Source organism: Puma concolor, chromosome B4 (genome assembly GCF_028749965.1).
Source record: "Puma concolor isolate L17-30 chromosome B4, mPumCon1.1.hap2, whole genome shotgun sequence".
NCBI classification, from domain to species: domain Eukaryota; kingdom Metazoa; phylum Chordata; class Mammalia; order Carnivora; family Felidae; genus Puma; species Puma concolor.
In genome coordinates this window covers 16,959,824-16,973,768 of record NC_141673.1, presented here as the reverse complement: position 1 = coordinate 16,973,768, position 13,945 = coordinate 16,959,824, and the positions used below count along the sequence as shown (strand labels likewise).

Genomic DNA, 13,945 nt, shown 5'->3' with positions numbered 1-13,945 from the left:
CTCCAGGAACAGGGATCTTTGTCCTTCTTTCTCACTGCTTTATCGTGGCACCTAGCACCTGGCACATAGTAGATGCCTAATAAATACTTATTTGAGTGACAAAGATATCAAATGCAAGAACGCTCAGCCTTGGCATGAGTATGGTGAAGTGCACGCTCTCATCTTTGCTTGGGAGCTTCAAGTAATAAAAGCTTTCTGAGGCCAGTTTGGCAGCTTGAATCAAGAGCATTTAAAAATGCCCATATCTGGGGCACCTGGGTGGCTCCGTCGGTTAAGTGTCCAGCTCTTGATTTCCACTCAGGTGATGATCTCATGGTTTGTGAGTTCAAGCCCTGGGTTGGGCTCTGAGCTGACAGTGTGGAGCCTACTTGGGATTCTCTCTTTTCCTCCCTCTCTGGCCCTCCCCCGCTCATGCAGGTGCACACCTATGCTTTCTCTGTCTTTCAAAATAAATAAACTTAAAAAAAAATGGTCACATCCTGGACTCAGATGTTCAATTTCAGGGATTTATTTTAAGGAAATAATAATGGATGTACAGACTTACATGAAAAGGATGTACATCAGTTTTTATAGTAAAGAGAAATTGGAAGCAATATGATATTATAAAATAAGGGAATGCTTAAACATTATGAATCAGCTATACAGGAATATTGCATAGTCATAAAATACATTTGAAGAATATGTAATTTAATGGGAATATGTGCACAGTACATTTCAGAAAGCAAAGACACAAAATTATATACAGAATTATCCCACATATTATACACACACACACACACAGTTTCCCTGCCTATCCAAAAGTAGAGCGTTCTTATGAAAACTTTTGTAAACTGAAATGGCATAAAACAAAGAAGCAATTACCATCAATTTATATGGAAAAATCTTTGAGTGTTCCCAAACCCAAAAAGTCACCTCTCTTAGACTCTTCTGATACCTTAGGACACACCTTGCTGATGGATGCACAAAATAAATTGAGATAAAGCACAGATGCTCAAAGATATAGCTCACAGCTATGGTGGCTTGATGCTGATCTAAATGCTGAGTGCTGAGTATGGTTCCCAGGAGAAGGAGCCTGTTGGCCACCTTCACTGCTCGGGGCACGTGTTGCCTCGTACTGGCTCAGCTCGCTGCAAAACAAATGATTAATGCTATTTTCTCTTTCCGCCTCTTCTTTATCCCCTTTTAAAAAAAATGTTTATTTTTGAGAGAGTGTGAGCAGGGTAGGGGCAGAGAGAGAGAGAGAGAGGGAGAGATACAGAATCCAAAGCAGGCTCCATGCTGTCAGTGCAGAGCCCAACTCAGGGCTAGAACTCATGAACTGTGAGATAATGACCTGAACTAAGGTTGGACGCTTAACTGACCACCCAGGTGGCTCTCTGCCTCTTTTCCTAAGAGGAAACATTTTCTTTGGGTTTCTTTTGGTTAGCAAAAACAGGTACTAATGTAGATCTTCTGTAAAAATGAAGTGGCATAACGTAAGCTTTCAAAAGGCAGGGGACACCTGCATAAATATAATAATATGTCTGTAAGTGAGACAATAAAGAAATCCTGCTTTTTTGTGAGTGATGAAATATACATTCTTAATACATTTCCCAAAAATGTGTGTGAGACTTTTGTGATCAGAAATACATAAACCTTATTTTTCAAGGTAGAATATTATTCTTCCACCTGTCTTGGGTGTGTAATATTCTGAGTTGGGGGCAGCGGGATGGATATCTCTCCTCCTTTCCCTCCAGCTCATCCCACAGGGCTTGCTGAGCACCCTCTAAAGGCACAAGCACCCTCCATGTTCTGCAACCTTTATTCAGAGTATTTCTTCTTCTTGGAATGCTTCTCCATTTCCCTCCATTTGACTTGCAAGGTCTTTTTGATCTTAATACTGAATTCCAATGTCATCACCAGGCAAAACTAGCCACTCCCTCTCCTGTGTTCCTATTGGCATTTGGGCTCCAACACAGCACCTACCACAGCGTTTTCCAAGTTCAGTTTTGTCCAGTTGCCCCAGATATATGCCGAGCCCACGGACTGCCTTCCCTGGGCCACCACTGCCGACCAAAGCACCGCTATCATGTGTCTGGACCACTGCCATGCTCTTTTCACTCAGGACAGGGGTGGGTGGAGAGTGGTACAGTGGCGTGGCCGGTCCTTGTCTCTCCTTGGTCAGTGAACGTCACGCCTGGGACACGCTGACCCCCAGCAGCAGGGCAGTGCCAGGCTCATCAGAGTAACAATGGTTTATTGAATGTTGGTGGAAGGAGTCCTTTCATTTGCTTGACAGTTTACCAGACACGTTATTTTTAATCCTCACAGAAGTATTCTACGCTTTAATAGGGAAATAATTTGAATCAGTTTCTTCCTTAACAATTGGCATAAGTATCTGTGATAACACTTTCAATGTTTAAGGTCTTAAAAAACCCCACAAAATCCCTCGGGCTAGCGTCATGTCTGTGTAATGCACGCGTCTACTGCCCCCTAGTGGACCTAGCTTATAATAGCCGTTTCATTCTCTATTGCCGGCGGAAGTAACCGGTATCTTTCCTTAATATATTCAAGGATTCCAGAAAACAGCAGTTTCTTCATAACAGCAGGGAGTTTATATCCTGGCTTTGCCACCTATTAGCTATGTAGCTTGGGTAATTTACTTAACTTCTCTGCGTCTCAGTTTCCTACTTTATAAAATGGAGCCAGTGACAATGATAAGTCATTAAAAACTAATATGTACTGAGTGCTTACAATGTGCCAGGCATAACTCATTGAATTTCTGCAACAATCATAGTAAATAGGAACCATATTTTATTTCAAATTTTATTTAAATTCTAGTTAGTTAACATTGGGTAAAATTGGTTTCGGGAGTGGAATTTAGTGATTCATCACTTACATACAAACACCCAGTGCTAATCATAACAAGTGCCCTTCCTAATACCTATCACCCATCTAGACCATCCTCCTGCCCACCTCCCCTCCAGCAACCCTCAGTTTGTTCTCTATAGGTAAGAATCTCTTGTGGTTTTCCTCTCTCCCTGTCTCCCCCGCCCCTTTCCCTGTGTTCATCTGTTTTGTTAACTCCACATATGAGTGAAATCATGTGGTATTTGTCTTTCTCTGACTTATTTCCCTTAGCATAATACACTCTAGCTCCATCCATAGGAACAAATGTTATTTCCACTTTACAAACAAGGAAACCAAGAGCCCAGAGAGAAATAGTTCCTACCTCTCAGAGAGATGTGAAAATTAAAGTAGTTAATACATGTAAAGTGATTATAAGAGGGTTGTAGGTGGAGTAAGAGCTCAGTCACATCATCATTAGTATCACAAGATTCTGTCTGTGACAAGGACACTGCTGTGGACCACACGGACCCTTATTTGCATTTGGGTTGCTCTCATAATGCATGGCAGTTACTTGCATAATGAAACATATACTATATCACATGGCAAGCTATGTTATTTACACATATTTTTCTAGACATTTTTCTTTTTCTTTTTTAAACTTTTTTTTTTAACATTTATTTATTTTTGAGAGACTGAGAGGTGGAGCACGAGTGGGGGAGGGGCAGAGAGAGCAGGAGACACAGAATCAGAAGCAGGCTGCAGGCTCTGCACTGTCAGCCCAGAGCCCGACATGGAGCTCAAACTCACAAACTGTGAGATCTTGACCTGAGCCCAAGTCAGAGGCTTAACTGACTGAGCCACCCAGGTGCCCCTCTAGATATTTTTCTTAAGCCAAGAAGACATAATTCCTTCTCATTTCTCCATTTCTGATATGAAATCAGTCTATTTCATTCTTTTTTTTTTAACAACTTTAAAAACACTTTTTAATGTTTATTCATTTTTGAGAGAGGCAGCATGAGTGGGGGAAGGACAGAGAGAGAGGGAGACACAGAATCCGAAGCGGGCTCCAGGCTGTGAGCTGTCATCACAGAGCCCGATGTGGGGCTCGAATCCACAAACCATGAGATCGTGACCTGAGCCAAAGTAGGACGTTTAACCAACTGAGTCACCCAGGTGCCCCTGTTTCACTCTTGACTGCACAGAAGAATCACTGGAGAAGGGAAATAAGAAGAAAGGGGCAGATTTAGTATTTACTAGTTTGCAGTTGTCTGGAAGTAAGTGGATCCACACATATTTCCCCAGGGGAGTGGGGATGAGAGGAAAAAGAGGGTGCCCAAAGCTATTCACGTAGCTCCTTAGGGTGTCCACTTCTTCATCTACTCAAAAAACATGTACCGAGCCTCTGTGTGTTCTACAGAGTTCTACACTGTTCTAAGCACCAGCCTCTCTCTCACTTCTACTTTTTGACATCATGCTTGTGGCTCCAACAGAAATAAAAGAACCAGATTAATTTGGGAATACAGGTCATATATGGATTTTCTCATAGATTTTTTTCCATGGCATTTCAGAAAGAAAAAAACAGGTATTGTGTCAAGTGATTCAATAGTGTGAACAGTTTGAATTCTCAAGGTCTGGCAAGAAATTTGATTCTTGATCAGAGGGTTAATCGTGCAAAATTATTGAACTTCTAATGAATTAAATTTGAACAATCAAGTCCAATATTGATGGGGGCAGATTATTGGGGGTGGGAGGGAGTCCAGTTTGGAAATCGATCTAAAAAAAATCGAGCACTAGATCTAAAAAAAAGAAAATGTATCTAAAACACAAAACAGGGCATGGAAAGCTGAGGAAGTATTAGATGATGGGCGCCAGGGAACGGCCAGGACACAGGGTGTTCCGTGGAAAGATGGGCGTGGTGCCAATTTCAGTGCCAAGATTAGTGGTGTGCGGGTGGCACCGGCAGCTGTCCCACGGTGCCTTTTACCTGAGAGCACCAGTCTTCGCCGATGATGCCGTGAACGTGCACACTGCGTGCAGTAGGGGGCAAGTCGTTGCCATCCAGCATTCTCCCCAGCACAGACTATAATTTCATCCTTGCTCATTTCATTTACCTGAGCGTTTCAGAACCTAAGTTCCAGATACCATTTTTGTTTCCATAGTGTCTTGAGAGCAATGCCCAAACGCGTAGGATCGCCAGCTTGTTCAGGGGCGCTACACCACGAAATGTCAACTGGAAAAGAAAGGGAACTGCTGCTTAATTTCTCCTCCACGACTTGAAAAAGAACAGTGGGTCCTTTCATGCAAGAGTGTGATGAAAGGCCAGCAAACCTCTACTGAGCACTTACTCTGTGGGTCAGGCCTGTGTTAGATCCTTCCACGTACTATCTCATTTAATCCTTGAAGCCACGGACTTATCAAAGTTGTAGAGGTTGTCATAACGCAGCACGGTGAGCCTTCTAGGCAAAGGGTGAGGAAGAGTAAGCTGTCACCCCTGTTAGTGACAAAGCTGGCTTTAGGGATTGTGGCTTGTATCTCGGCGCTCGTAGTTTTCTTAATTCTGAACCCCACCTAGAATTAGAGATGCTCACTCACCCGGCCACAGGCAGTGCCGGGCCACGAGGGGCCTCCACTCACGCAGGCCCCTGCAGAGCCTCCAGTGTGGAAAGGGGACCAGAAGGTAGATTTCCGGTGGGCAGTCACATCCCAACAAGAAAGGGGCACAAGGGTCGGTGTTCCTGCTCTCACGATGTGCCGGAGTTGGCCGGCTGGGCTTGTGTACATCTCTTCCTGACTTCATGCTGGTGGCTCAGAACCGGCCAAGGCGAGATGGGAATCTTTACGCCATGGGGATCGTCAAATGCGACACACCAGGGCTTGGGCCCCACAGAGCCAGTTGTTAAACATTTACCAGCACACCACTGCCTGCTCCCCAGTTTTTCCAATCCGAGGTGTCTCATCTTCCTCAGCAACCAGGAGAGTGAGGAGGCTAGAGAAAGGCTGGGAGTGTCACACTAGTGGATGCCTCCCACATGGAAGGAATATCAGGAGGTTAAGTAGAGTTCAATTGATCTCAAAGGTTCCGAACTGCAGCAGGCTTGAGAACCACGCCTCCAGCTGGTGCTGCTTCGCCATTCCCCTTTATAGGAAACTCTTCAGAGGTGCCTACACTCTTTGTCTTCTGGAACTTTCCTTTAGGCCAACCCATCAATGAGGTGCCAGTGATTGAACTGCTTACCCTACTGGAAGGCACTAGGCACTTACAAATGGTGGATGTGTAATCCTTTTTATTTATTTTTTTTCTTAACTGCTGTGAGAATGCTTAATCCTTTTAGGTAGGTAGGAATGAAGTGGAGACCAGGATCCATTCTCTCATCCATAGTCCTTCAATTCATGGTCCATTACGCTGTTCAAGACCGTGGCCATGTGCCCCGCCTCCCCCAGCTTTACTTTACAAGGACATTTTGTTTTAAGAGATAACAGGTAATAATTTAATTGCTGGATTTACCCATGAAATGCCCTGTGCTGCCAGAGTCCCATCCTCCAATTTCAGCTATTTTCTCTTGACTTCAGACCGAACCAGGCCAGAGAATCCATTCTTGAGTCCCGCGTCCTTGAGTGTCTGCTGCCTGGGACCATCCTGATACTAATCACTGTAACAGGCAGGACTCCTGTGGAAACAGAATTGGCTTTAACTAATTTTAGCAGCAAGTGCATTTACTAGAGGCTGTTAAGAGCGCACGACTCTGGGAGGAGATGGAAGGCAGAGAGTGTCGGGCTTGGAGGCCATTTTGGCCAGAGGGAACACACACACCGTCTCACAGGGGCTGCCCCAGTGAAGATCCCACCATGCTCCTGCTGCTCAGCACAGACACTGGTGTTGATTGTGGCTGGACACCCCAGACCCTGCCTGTGCTGCCCGTCATGGGTTTCCTTGTCACCAAGTTCCCAAACCAGCTTCTCCCGTTGCCTGAGATGCTTGGCTCACCTCATCACTGCTCCTTCATCTGCGTTACCCTGAGGTGGCCTTCAGTGTCCATTATCACCTCTTCTGGGAAGGCTTCCCTAGCCTCACAAAGGCCTAGATGCATATTGTCCCCCACCCCACCTTCCTGCCTTCCCTGGAAGCTGTGTTTAAGTGTTTATGTGGCATGCATCATCATGATGGGTCTCTACAGACACGGTGCTCCTCCTGTGGAAGCTTCCCCAGGTTCTCCCTCACACTGTTGCTTTGCTCTTCTCTCAGGCTCTGATGTTGCAATTACATCCATTTTCTTCTTGCTTATGCCTTAATGGAGAAGGATCACTTTAAAAAATAATACACAACTTCATTTGGGAGCAACACATACCAACCAATTCCTACGTCAGCGGCTTTGGTGAAGAGTCAAAGTGTTTCTCAGGAGTGCTCCAAGTGCTCAAGACAATAGCACCTAGAAACTTCATGGCCGGAAAAGCAGGAGGCTAGGGCCTGTGTGTGGGAGTGTAGAGGGTGCTGTGAAACAGGCACTCAGGCAATGGAAAAGGAGAGGGGGAAGAGAGAGAGAGAGGAGAGGGAGAGGGCAAGAGATAGCATGAGCCTACTACAGGAGTAGCTCCTGGTGTTGTGCCTAGCCTGAAAGGTCTTCAGGGCTGCCCCATTTATTATGGTAATGCTATTGTGGGTTCTCTTTATTTCTAGAACCATTCACCAAGTGACATTCCTGCTTCCTTGGTCTTGCCCTTATGGAACTGTTATTTCATGATGACTTGTCTCTTTCATCAAGCATAGGGGTGTTCCAGCTGTGATGTTTATTATTACTTCCACATTTCTGATGAGGAAACTGAGATACAGGAGAGCAATGCACCCATCTCAAGGCCTCTCATCTAACAGCAGATTCAGTCCACATATTTACTGAACACTCATAAAGAGTCAGGTCCTAAGGGCTGGTAGGTGGCAGGGTGGGATGGGAATCCAGGTTTGTACAACCCTAAAGCCTTTCCACTACAGCATGGCAACATCTGTCAGAGACCTAACCAACACAAGAGTGGTTAAGGAGCACAAAGATAGAGAAATGATAAGAGGAAATGGCAGGGAAGAAGAGAAAAAAAGGATGGAGGGGAGAAATGCACCTAATTATGGTGCAGTTTAAAGATTGCTCATGGACAGGGCACCTGGGTGGCTCAGTTGATTGGGTGTCCAACTTTGGCTCATCTCATAATCTCGCGGTTTGTGAGTTCGAGCCCCACATCGGGCTCGCTGCTGTCAGTGGAGATCCTGCTTTGGATCCTCTGTCTCCCTCTCTTTGCCCCTCTCCCTGCTGTGCATGCATGGTCTCTCTCTCTCTCTCTCTCTCTCTCTCTCTCTCTAAAAAAAAAGGTTGCACACTGCTAACATCCATGAATGTTGAATATGGCTGTTGGAGTTTGAGATAAAGAAACAATATTTGATTTGCTGGAGAGGTCATGGGTGGGGGTGATGGGCTAAGTGGGCGATGAGCATTAAAGAGGGCACTTGTTGGGATGAACACTGGGTGTTGTATGTAAGTGATGAATCACTGGGTTCTACTCCTGAAACCAACCCTACACTATATGTTAACTAACTTGGATTTAAATTAAAAAACAAAAAACAAAAAACAAAAAACTTCTTGGGGGGAGAATAAAAAGAAACAGCAGCCCTTGTTTTCTCTCTCAAATGGAACCTTTTTGGAGACAGATGCCGGAATCAGGTGGAGATTAACATGTAACTCTTTTTAAAAAAGAACCTATTCTGTTGTGTTGAAGAGTGTTCCTTTCCTCCCTGCCGTCCCCCAAATTCATGTCCACTCAGAATGTGACCTTATTTGGAAAAAGCATCTTTGCAGATGTAATTAGTTAGGATGAGGCCATACTGGATGAAGTGGGCCCTCATCCAACATGACTGGTGTTCTTATAAAAAGAGAAAACAGACACAGAGACGCACAAGGAGAAGGGCAAGTGAAGAAGAGGGGGACGCTGGAGTGATGAGTTGCAAGCCGGGAAACGCCAAGGATGGCGGGGAGGCACCAGAAGCTGGAAGAGGTAAGGAAAGATTCTTCCCAAAAACCTTAGGAGGAAGTACGGTCCTGCTGACCCTTTGATTTTGGATTTCCGGCTTCCGGATTTGTGAGAGGGTATCTGTCGTTTTAAACTACCCATTTGGTGGCACTTTGGTATTGCAGTCACAGGAAGCTCATGCTCTGATAAAGCAGTTTGGAGAACTTGGTTTTCTGTTCTCAAGGAAGTGGGTTTGTGGGCGCCCCATCCTTGAATAGTTGGGCTTTCCCACCCAGCCTGAAGGGCACAGGCTGTGCACTCCCGGAAGCCACGCTGGCTCCCAGGATGGAGATTCCTGGGCATGCCCACTTCCTGTGCCAAAGCTCACCAATCAGAGGAAATGGGCGGGAGGTTGGGGGTGGTCTGGCTAAAGTTCCTCCCTCGGGAAACACAATAGTGCAGAATCAGAGTTCCGGCCTAATGGGGGACCGCAGATGCCAGTTTTTCGGCCTGCACAATGTATTTCAAAAGGAGTTTGAATCAGTGCCCAACATTTAAAAGTTGGGACATTTAGTATAAAGTCCAAGATTACAAGCTTCTCTTTGAAACTGGAAACTGTGGCCACACTGGACCACATTCCCTGAAGGCTCTGACTGGCTGTTGCTGCAATCGGGCATCCTCTCCAGATGGGGTGCAGGCTTTCTACCTCACCATTCTGCTCCTCACACCCCACGTCTTCCCCCTGGTCTGCACTACTCTTTTCTGTGCCTCCCTGATGCCTGTTGACATTTTAGTTTAAGATTCCCAGAGTGGTGGTTAAGAGCAGAGACTCTGAAGTCAGACAAGTCCTGGGTTCAGATTCGAGCTCAGTCACTTCCTAAATGTGTGGTCTCGGGCAATTTGCTTAACCTCCCCGAGCCTCAGTTTCCCCCACTTGTAAAATGGAAATAATAATAGAACCTACCTTATTGGGCTGTTGTGAGAATCCTATAATGTAATCATGGGAGTCTTTTCATATACATGCAAGGCATGTAAGTGCCCAATAGTTAGGTGTTATTGTTACTATTTGAAAAAAGCTGTAAGAGGAATCCTGGAAGAGAAAGAGCCTCTAACCAAGTAAGCTTGGTCTGGTTTTAGTGCTGCCCTCCATCACACCAAGTTTCAGAAAAAATATTTTAATAAGCCAGCTTCCAAGGAACCCCCTCTCTGTAGTAAGGAGTCCAATAGTTTTGGGAATTAGAGGTCCAATTAAGATGGTTTCCCTCCTCCTCACAGTTTGATTCTCCTCTGGAAGGAGATTGCAGGGAGGCAGGAAACTCTGGATCCTAGCCAAATACTTAGATGTCTGGGTTTTAAAATAGCTGCGATCTTAGCTGGCTTTGCAGACTTCCTAGTGGCCCTCAAAGGACAGCTTTTGCTTTGACTGATCACTTCTTCTTGGCGGCCCAGAATGATGGAAGATGCAGAAGGAACCAATTGACTTCAAATAGTCTACTTCCGGGTAGAGGCAAGACACCAGATGGAATTGGGAAGGAGTCAGGATGACAGGAATTAAAAGATTTTTTTTTTTTAAATGAAGAATGTATAAACTTCTCCTTGTGTAAAGGAGTGCCCAACTGGGCGGCCATCAAGCTCTGAAATGATTGCATGCTACATAAACCAACTCAAACCAGTCCTTGCAAAAAGGTGAATTTCTTTGGAAGGCTATTGAAGTATTCCCTAGAACCGAGGGGCAGCAGGACCTCCCTGCAGACTAGAACCGGGAACTGGGAAGTGATCAGGTGCCAGGTGTGAAGTATTGATACAACTTAGCTGTTGACATAATAGACGGTTACCTGGTTATTCAAACATCAAGTATAGAGTAATCTATCTTTTCTCAGCGGGTTTGAACTGCCACATTTATCACAGTAGAATGTGATAAATTTTCAGTGTGTGTTTGGGTCAGTTTCTGGTAAAATTCTACTCCATTTGCTATTCATGATTGTTACGGGTTGAATTGTGTCCCACGAAAGAGACACGTTAAAGTCCTTACCGCCAGTACTCAGAATGTGACTTTATTTGAAAATAGGGTCTTGGGCTCCTGGGTGGCTCAATCGGTTAAGCGTCCAATTCTTGATTTTGGCTCGGGTCATGATTTCACAGTTTGCGAGTTTGCACCCCGAGTCGGGCTCTGTGCTGACAGTGCGGAGCCTGCTTGGGATTCTCTCTCTCTCTCCCTCTCTCTCTCTCTCTCTCTCTCTCTCTTAAAAATAAATAAATAACTTAAAAAAAAAGAAGATAGGGTCTTTACAGAGGACATCAAATTAAAATTCGGTCATGAGGGGCCCCTAATCCAATATAACTGGTGTCCATTTAAAAGGAGACATTTGGACACAGGACAAATGTGCATGAAGATATCTGCACACAAATGTGCAGGAAGATAGCTATATGAAAAAGGAGGACTGGAATGATGCATTTCTAAGCCAGGGTGACAAAGATTGCCTGCAAATCACCAGAAGTCAGGAAAAGGCAAGGAAGGATCCTTTTCCCAACAGTGTTCAAAGGAGCATGGCCCTGCCCACGCTTTGATTTTAGACTAATAGTCTCCAGGACTGGAGACAATACATTTTTCCCAGTTCGTGGTATGTTGTTACGGCAGCCCTAGCAAACGAATATCCAATATAATACTCTAGTACCCAACTGTTTAATTATTATAGCTTTATAATATTTAAAAAGTACCTGGTCTTGTTAATCCCTGGGAGGATATATATTTTTTTAACTTAAAAAAATACTATTTTAGTTCTACTCATGTATGAAAAAAATTGGCCATACTATCATGTTTACATACACACCAATATTGGAAGCAGAATTCAATAATGAATCACTTTTAAATTTTATAAAGAACACACAAACATTAAAACACTGATTGGTTATAGAAAGCAGAGTGGAGAAAAAAGCACTAGCTATCATTTTCATTTTCATTAAAGAGCAGCACTCTCTGAGAAGAATCAAATCAATTAGCAATATTCATCTGTATTGCAAAATAATATAGAAAAGGTAGTGGTTGTACTGATTTTATTACTTTTACTAAGCCATTTTACCTTCCTCACACTCAATGCAAAGAAATAAAACAATATAAAGAAAAATACGTCCTCATTATTATCCACAATAAAAAATTCTGCAGGCCTGGGCATTTTATATAATGGGGAGCACTTAACGGCTCAAGTGGATCTAAGTACCATTTTGATTCTGACCCTCTGAATAGAAACTCATGCATATCTGGTGACTGGACTAACTCCATGGGAGCTGTGATGTACTGAACCATTTCTGTGGTATCCCCAGATCTCACTAAATTAAGAAAAGACCCTACACAAGAAAAGATAACAATCTGTCCAGAAATTATATCTATGAGCTCTTTCTTCAGTGGAAGGTGGGGAAGGAGCCCTTTCTTGAGTATATGGATACAAGCATTGCTGTGTCTAAAGATTGTTGGATTGATATTGTGTCTGTTATAATGAAAATAAGGTGTACGTCAAAACCACTGCCAGATTAAGAAACTTCCACAATGTGTCTCAATTCTTTGACTAATGGAGCAAGTTCCTTTTCTAGGCTGACGATGAGTCCTGTATTGGTGTTGCTGCTGGCTATGAAACTCACCACCAAAGGCAAACGATTGAATTGAACCACCCGGTAGGTGTTATAGTAACAGATAATAATACTTTTATTTTTTGAAAGTCCAAGTTTGCTTCCTTGGTCTGTTGCCAGGGCAAAAGTAGATAAGAAACCAGGTCTCAAGGCATGTTCTGGAGTATTATCATTGGCCACTTTAATAATAGGCTCTCCATCTCTATCTGACACAATGATAGCATGGAGCCCTTCAATACTTGGTAATTTTTTCTACAGGAATCGCTTCAGGTCATCCACCATGATGAACCCCTTTCTCTCGCAGGATCAATCTCCACTCCTGGTTTTCTGGGTTGCCGTGTTCTCTCAGCTGTGAATTCAGGGACAGCTTCAAAAACCATCTCCCTGGGAGGGTATTTTTAAGATGGGAATGATTAGATCCAATGTAAATGCTGAAGATTATAATCTAGAATATCATTTTATTTTATTTTTTTTAAGTTTATTTATTTTGAGAGAGAGAGAGAGAGAGAGAGAGAGAGAGAGCAGGGGAGGGGCAGAGAGAGAGGGAGAGAGAGAGAATCCCAGGCAGCCTCCATGCTGTCAGTGCAGAGCCCGATATGGGGCTCGATTCCATAAACTGTGAGATCATGACCTGAGCTGAGATCAAGAGTCAGACGCCTAACCAAGGGAGCCGTCCAGGCATCCCTAGAATATCATTTTAAAAATTAATTTTAATTGTTTAGAAAACTCATTGAAATATACTCTTGAAATGGGTTCATTTTATTGCATGCTGATTGTTCCTCAATAAAGTTGATTAAAAAGGACTGTAGACAACATACACCAGAATGTATTATATATCACAATGTAGCAAATGAAAACCACCACCATTGTGCTTTTTAACGTTTATTGTATGGTTTATGCAGACTGTGGACCAGAGCTCTGCAGATATTTAAAATTCTTGTGGAAGTCTCACTGATTTGCAGGGCTGGGATGTTACACTAATATTTAGAAACAATTTAAGCCAGCACTCATCTACTTGTCTAAAATTGTGCGAGTGAATACATTCTTATAACACATGTGTAGGCCATTGTCAAGTACAGATTGGGTGAGGCGTAGTCTTAGCTTAATAGATCAGCTGGGTAGAACAGCAGAACATAGAACATGCTGAGTGTGACTATATAATGTCATAGATCATTTCCATATTTAAGTTTTTGTTACAGTTCTGACTTTACTAAGCAGAATGGCTTCAATATGGCAATGTAGGGCTCACAAAAGGCTGTGCCTCCAGCAACAGCTAAAGGTTCATTAAAGCAACAGAAAGGTTACATTTGTGCTGAACATTCAGTACAAAATAGGTAGTTTTGAAGTATCTTGTGAATAGCCTCCACAACAGGAACTGAGATTTCTAATTATTAAAAATGTTGTTGAATGTTTCAAGATATATTTGAAAAGTATTCTGGTTTTGCAAAACAAGAAAGATTTAAATTGGCTGAAGATAGTGTTCATCAAATCCCTCCTAAGGTAA

General features: G+C 43.5%; 1 pseudogene; it reads right to left on the bottom strand.

The window, feature by feature from the left end:
- Nucleotides 1–12,251: 12,251 nt before the first annotated feature.
- On the bottom strand, nucleotides 12,252–12,819 carry LOC112863838 (ragulator complex protein LAMTOR3 pseudogene; annotated as a pseudogene).
- Between the last annotated feature and the right edge of the window lie 1,126 nt (nucleotides 12,820–13,945).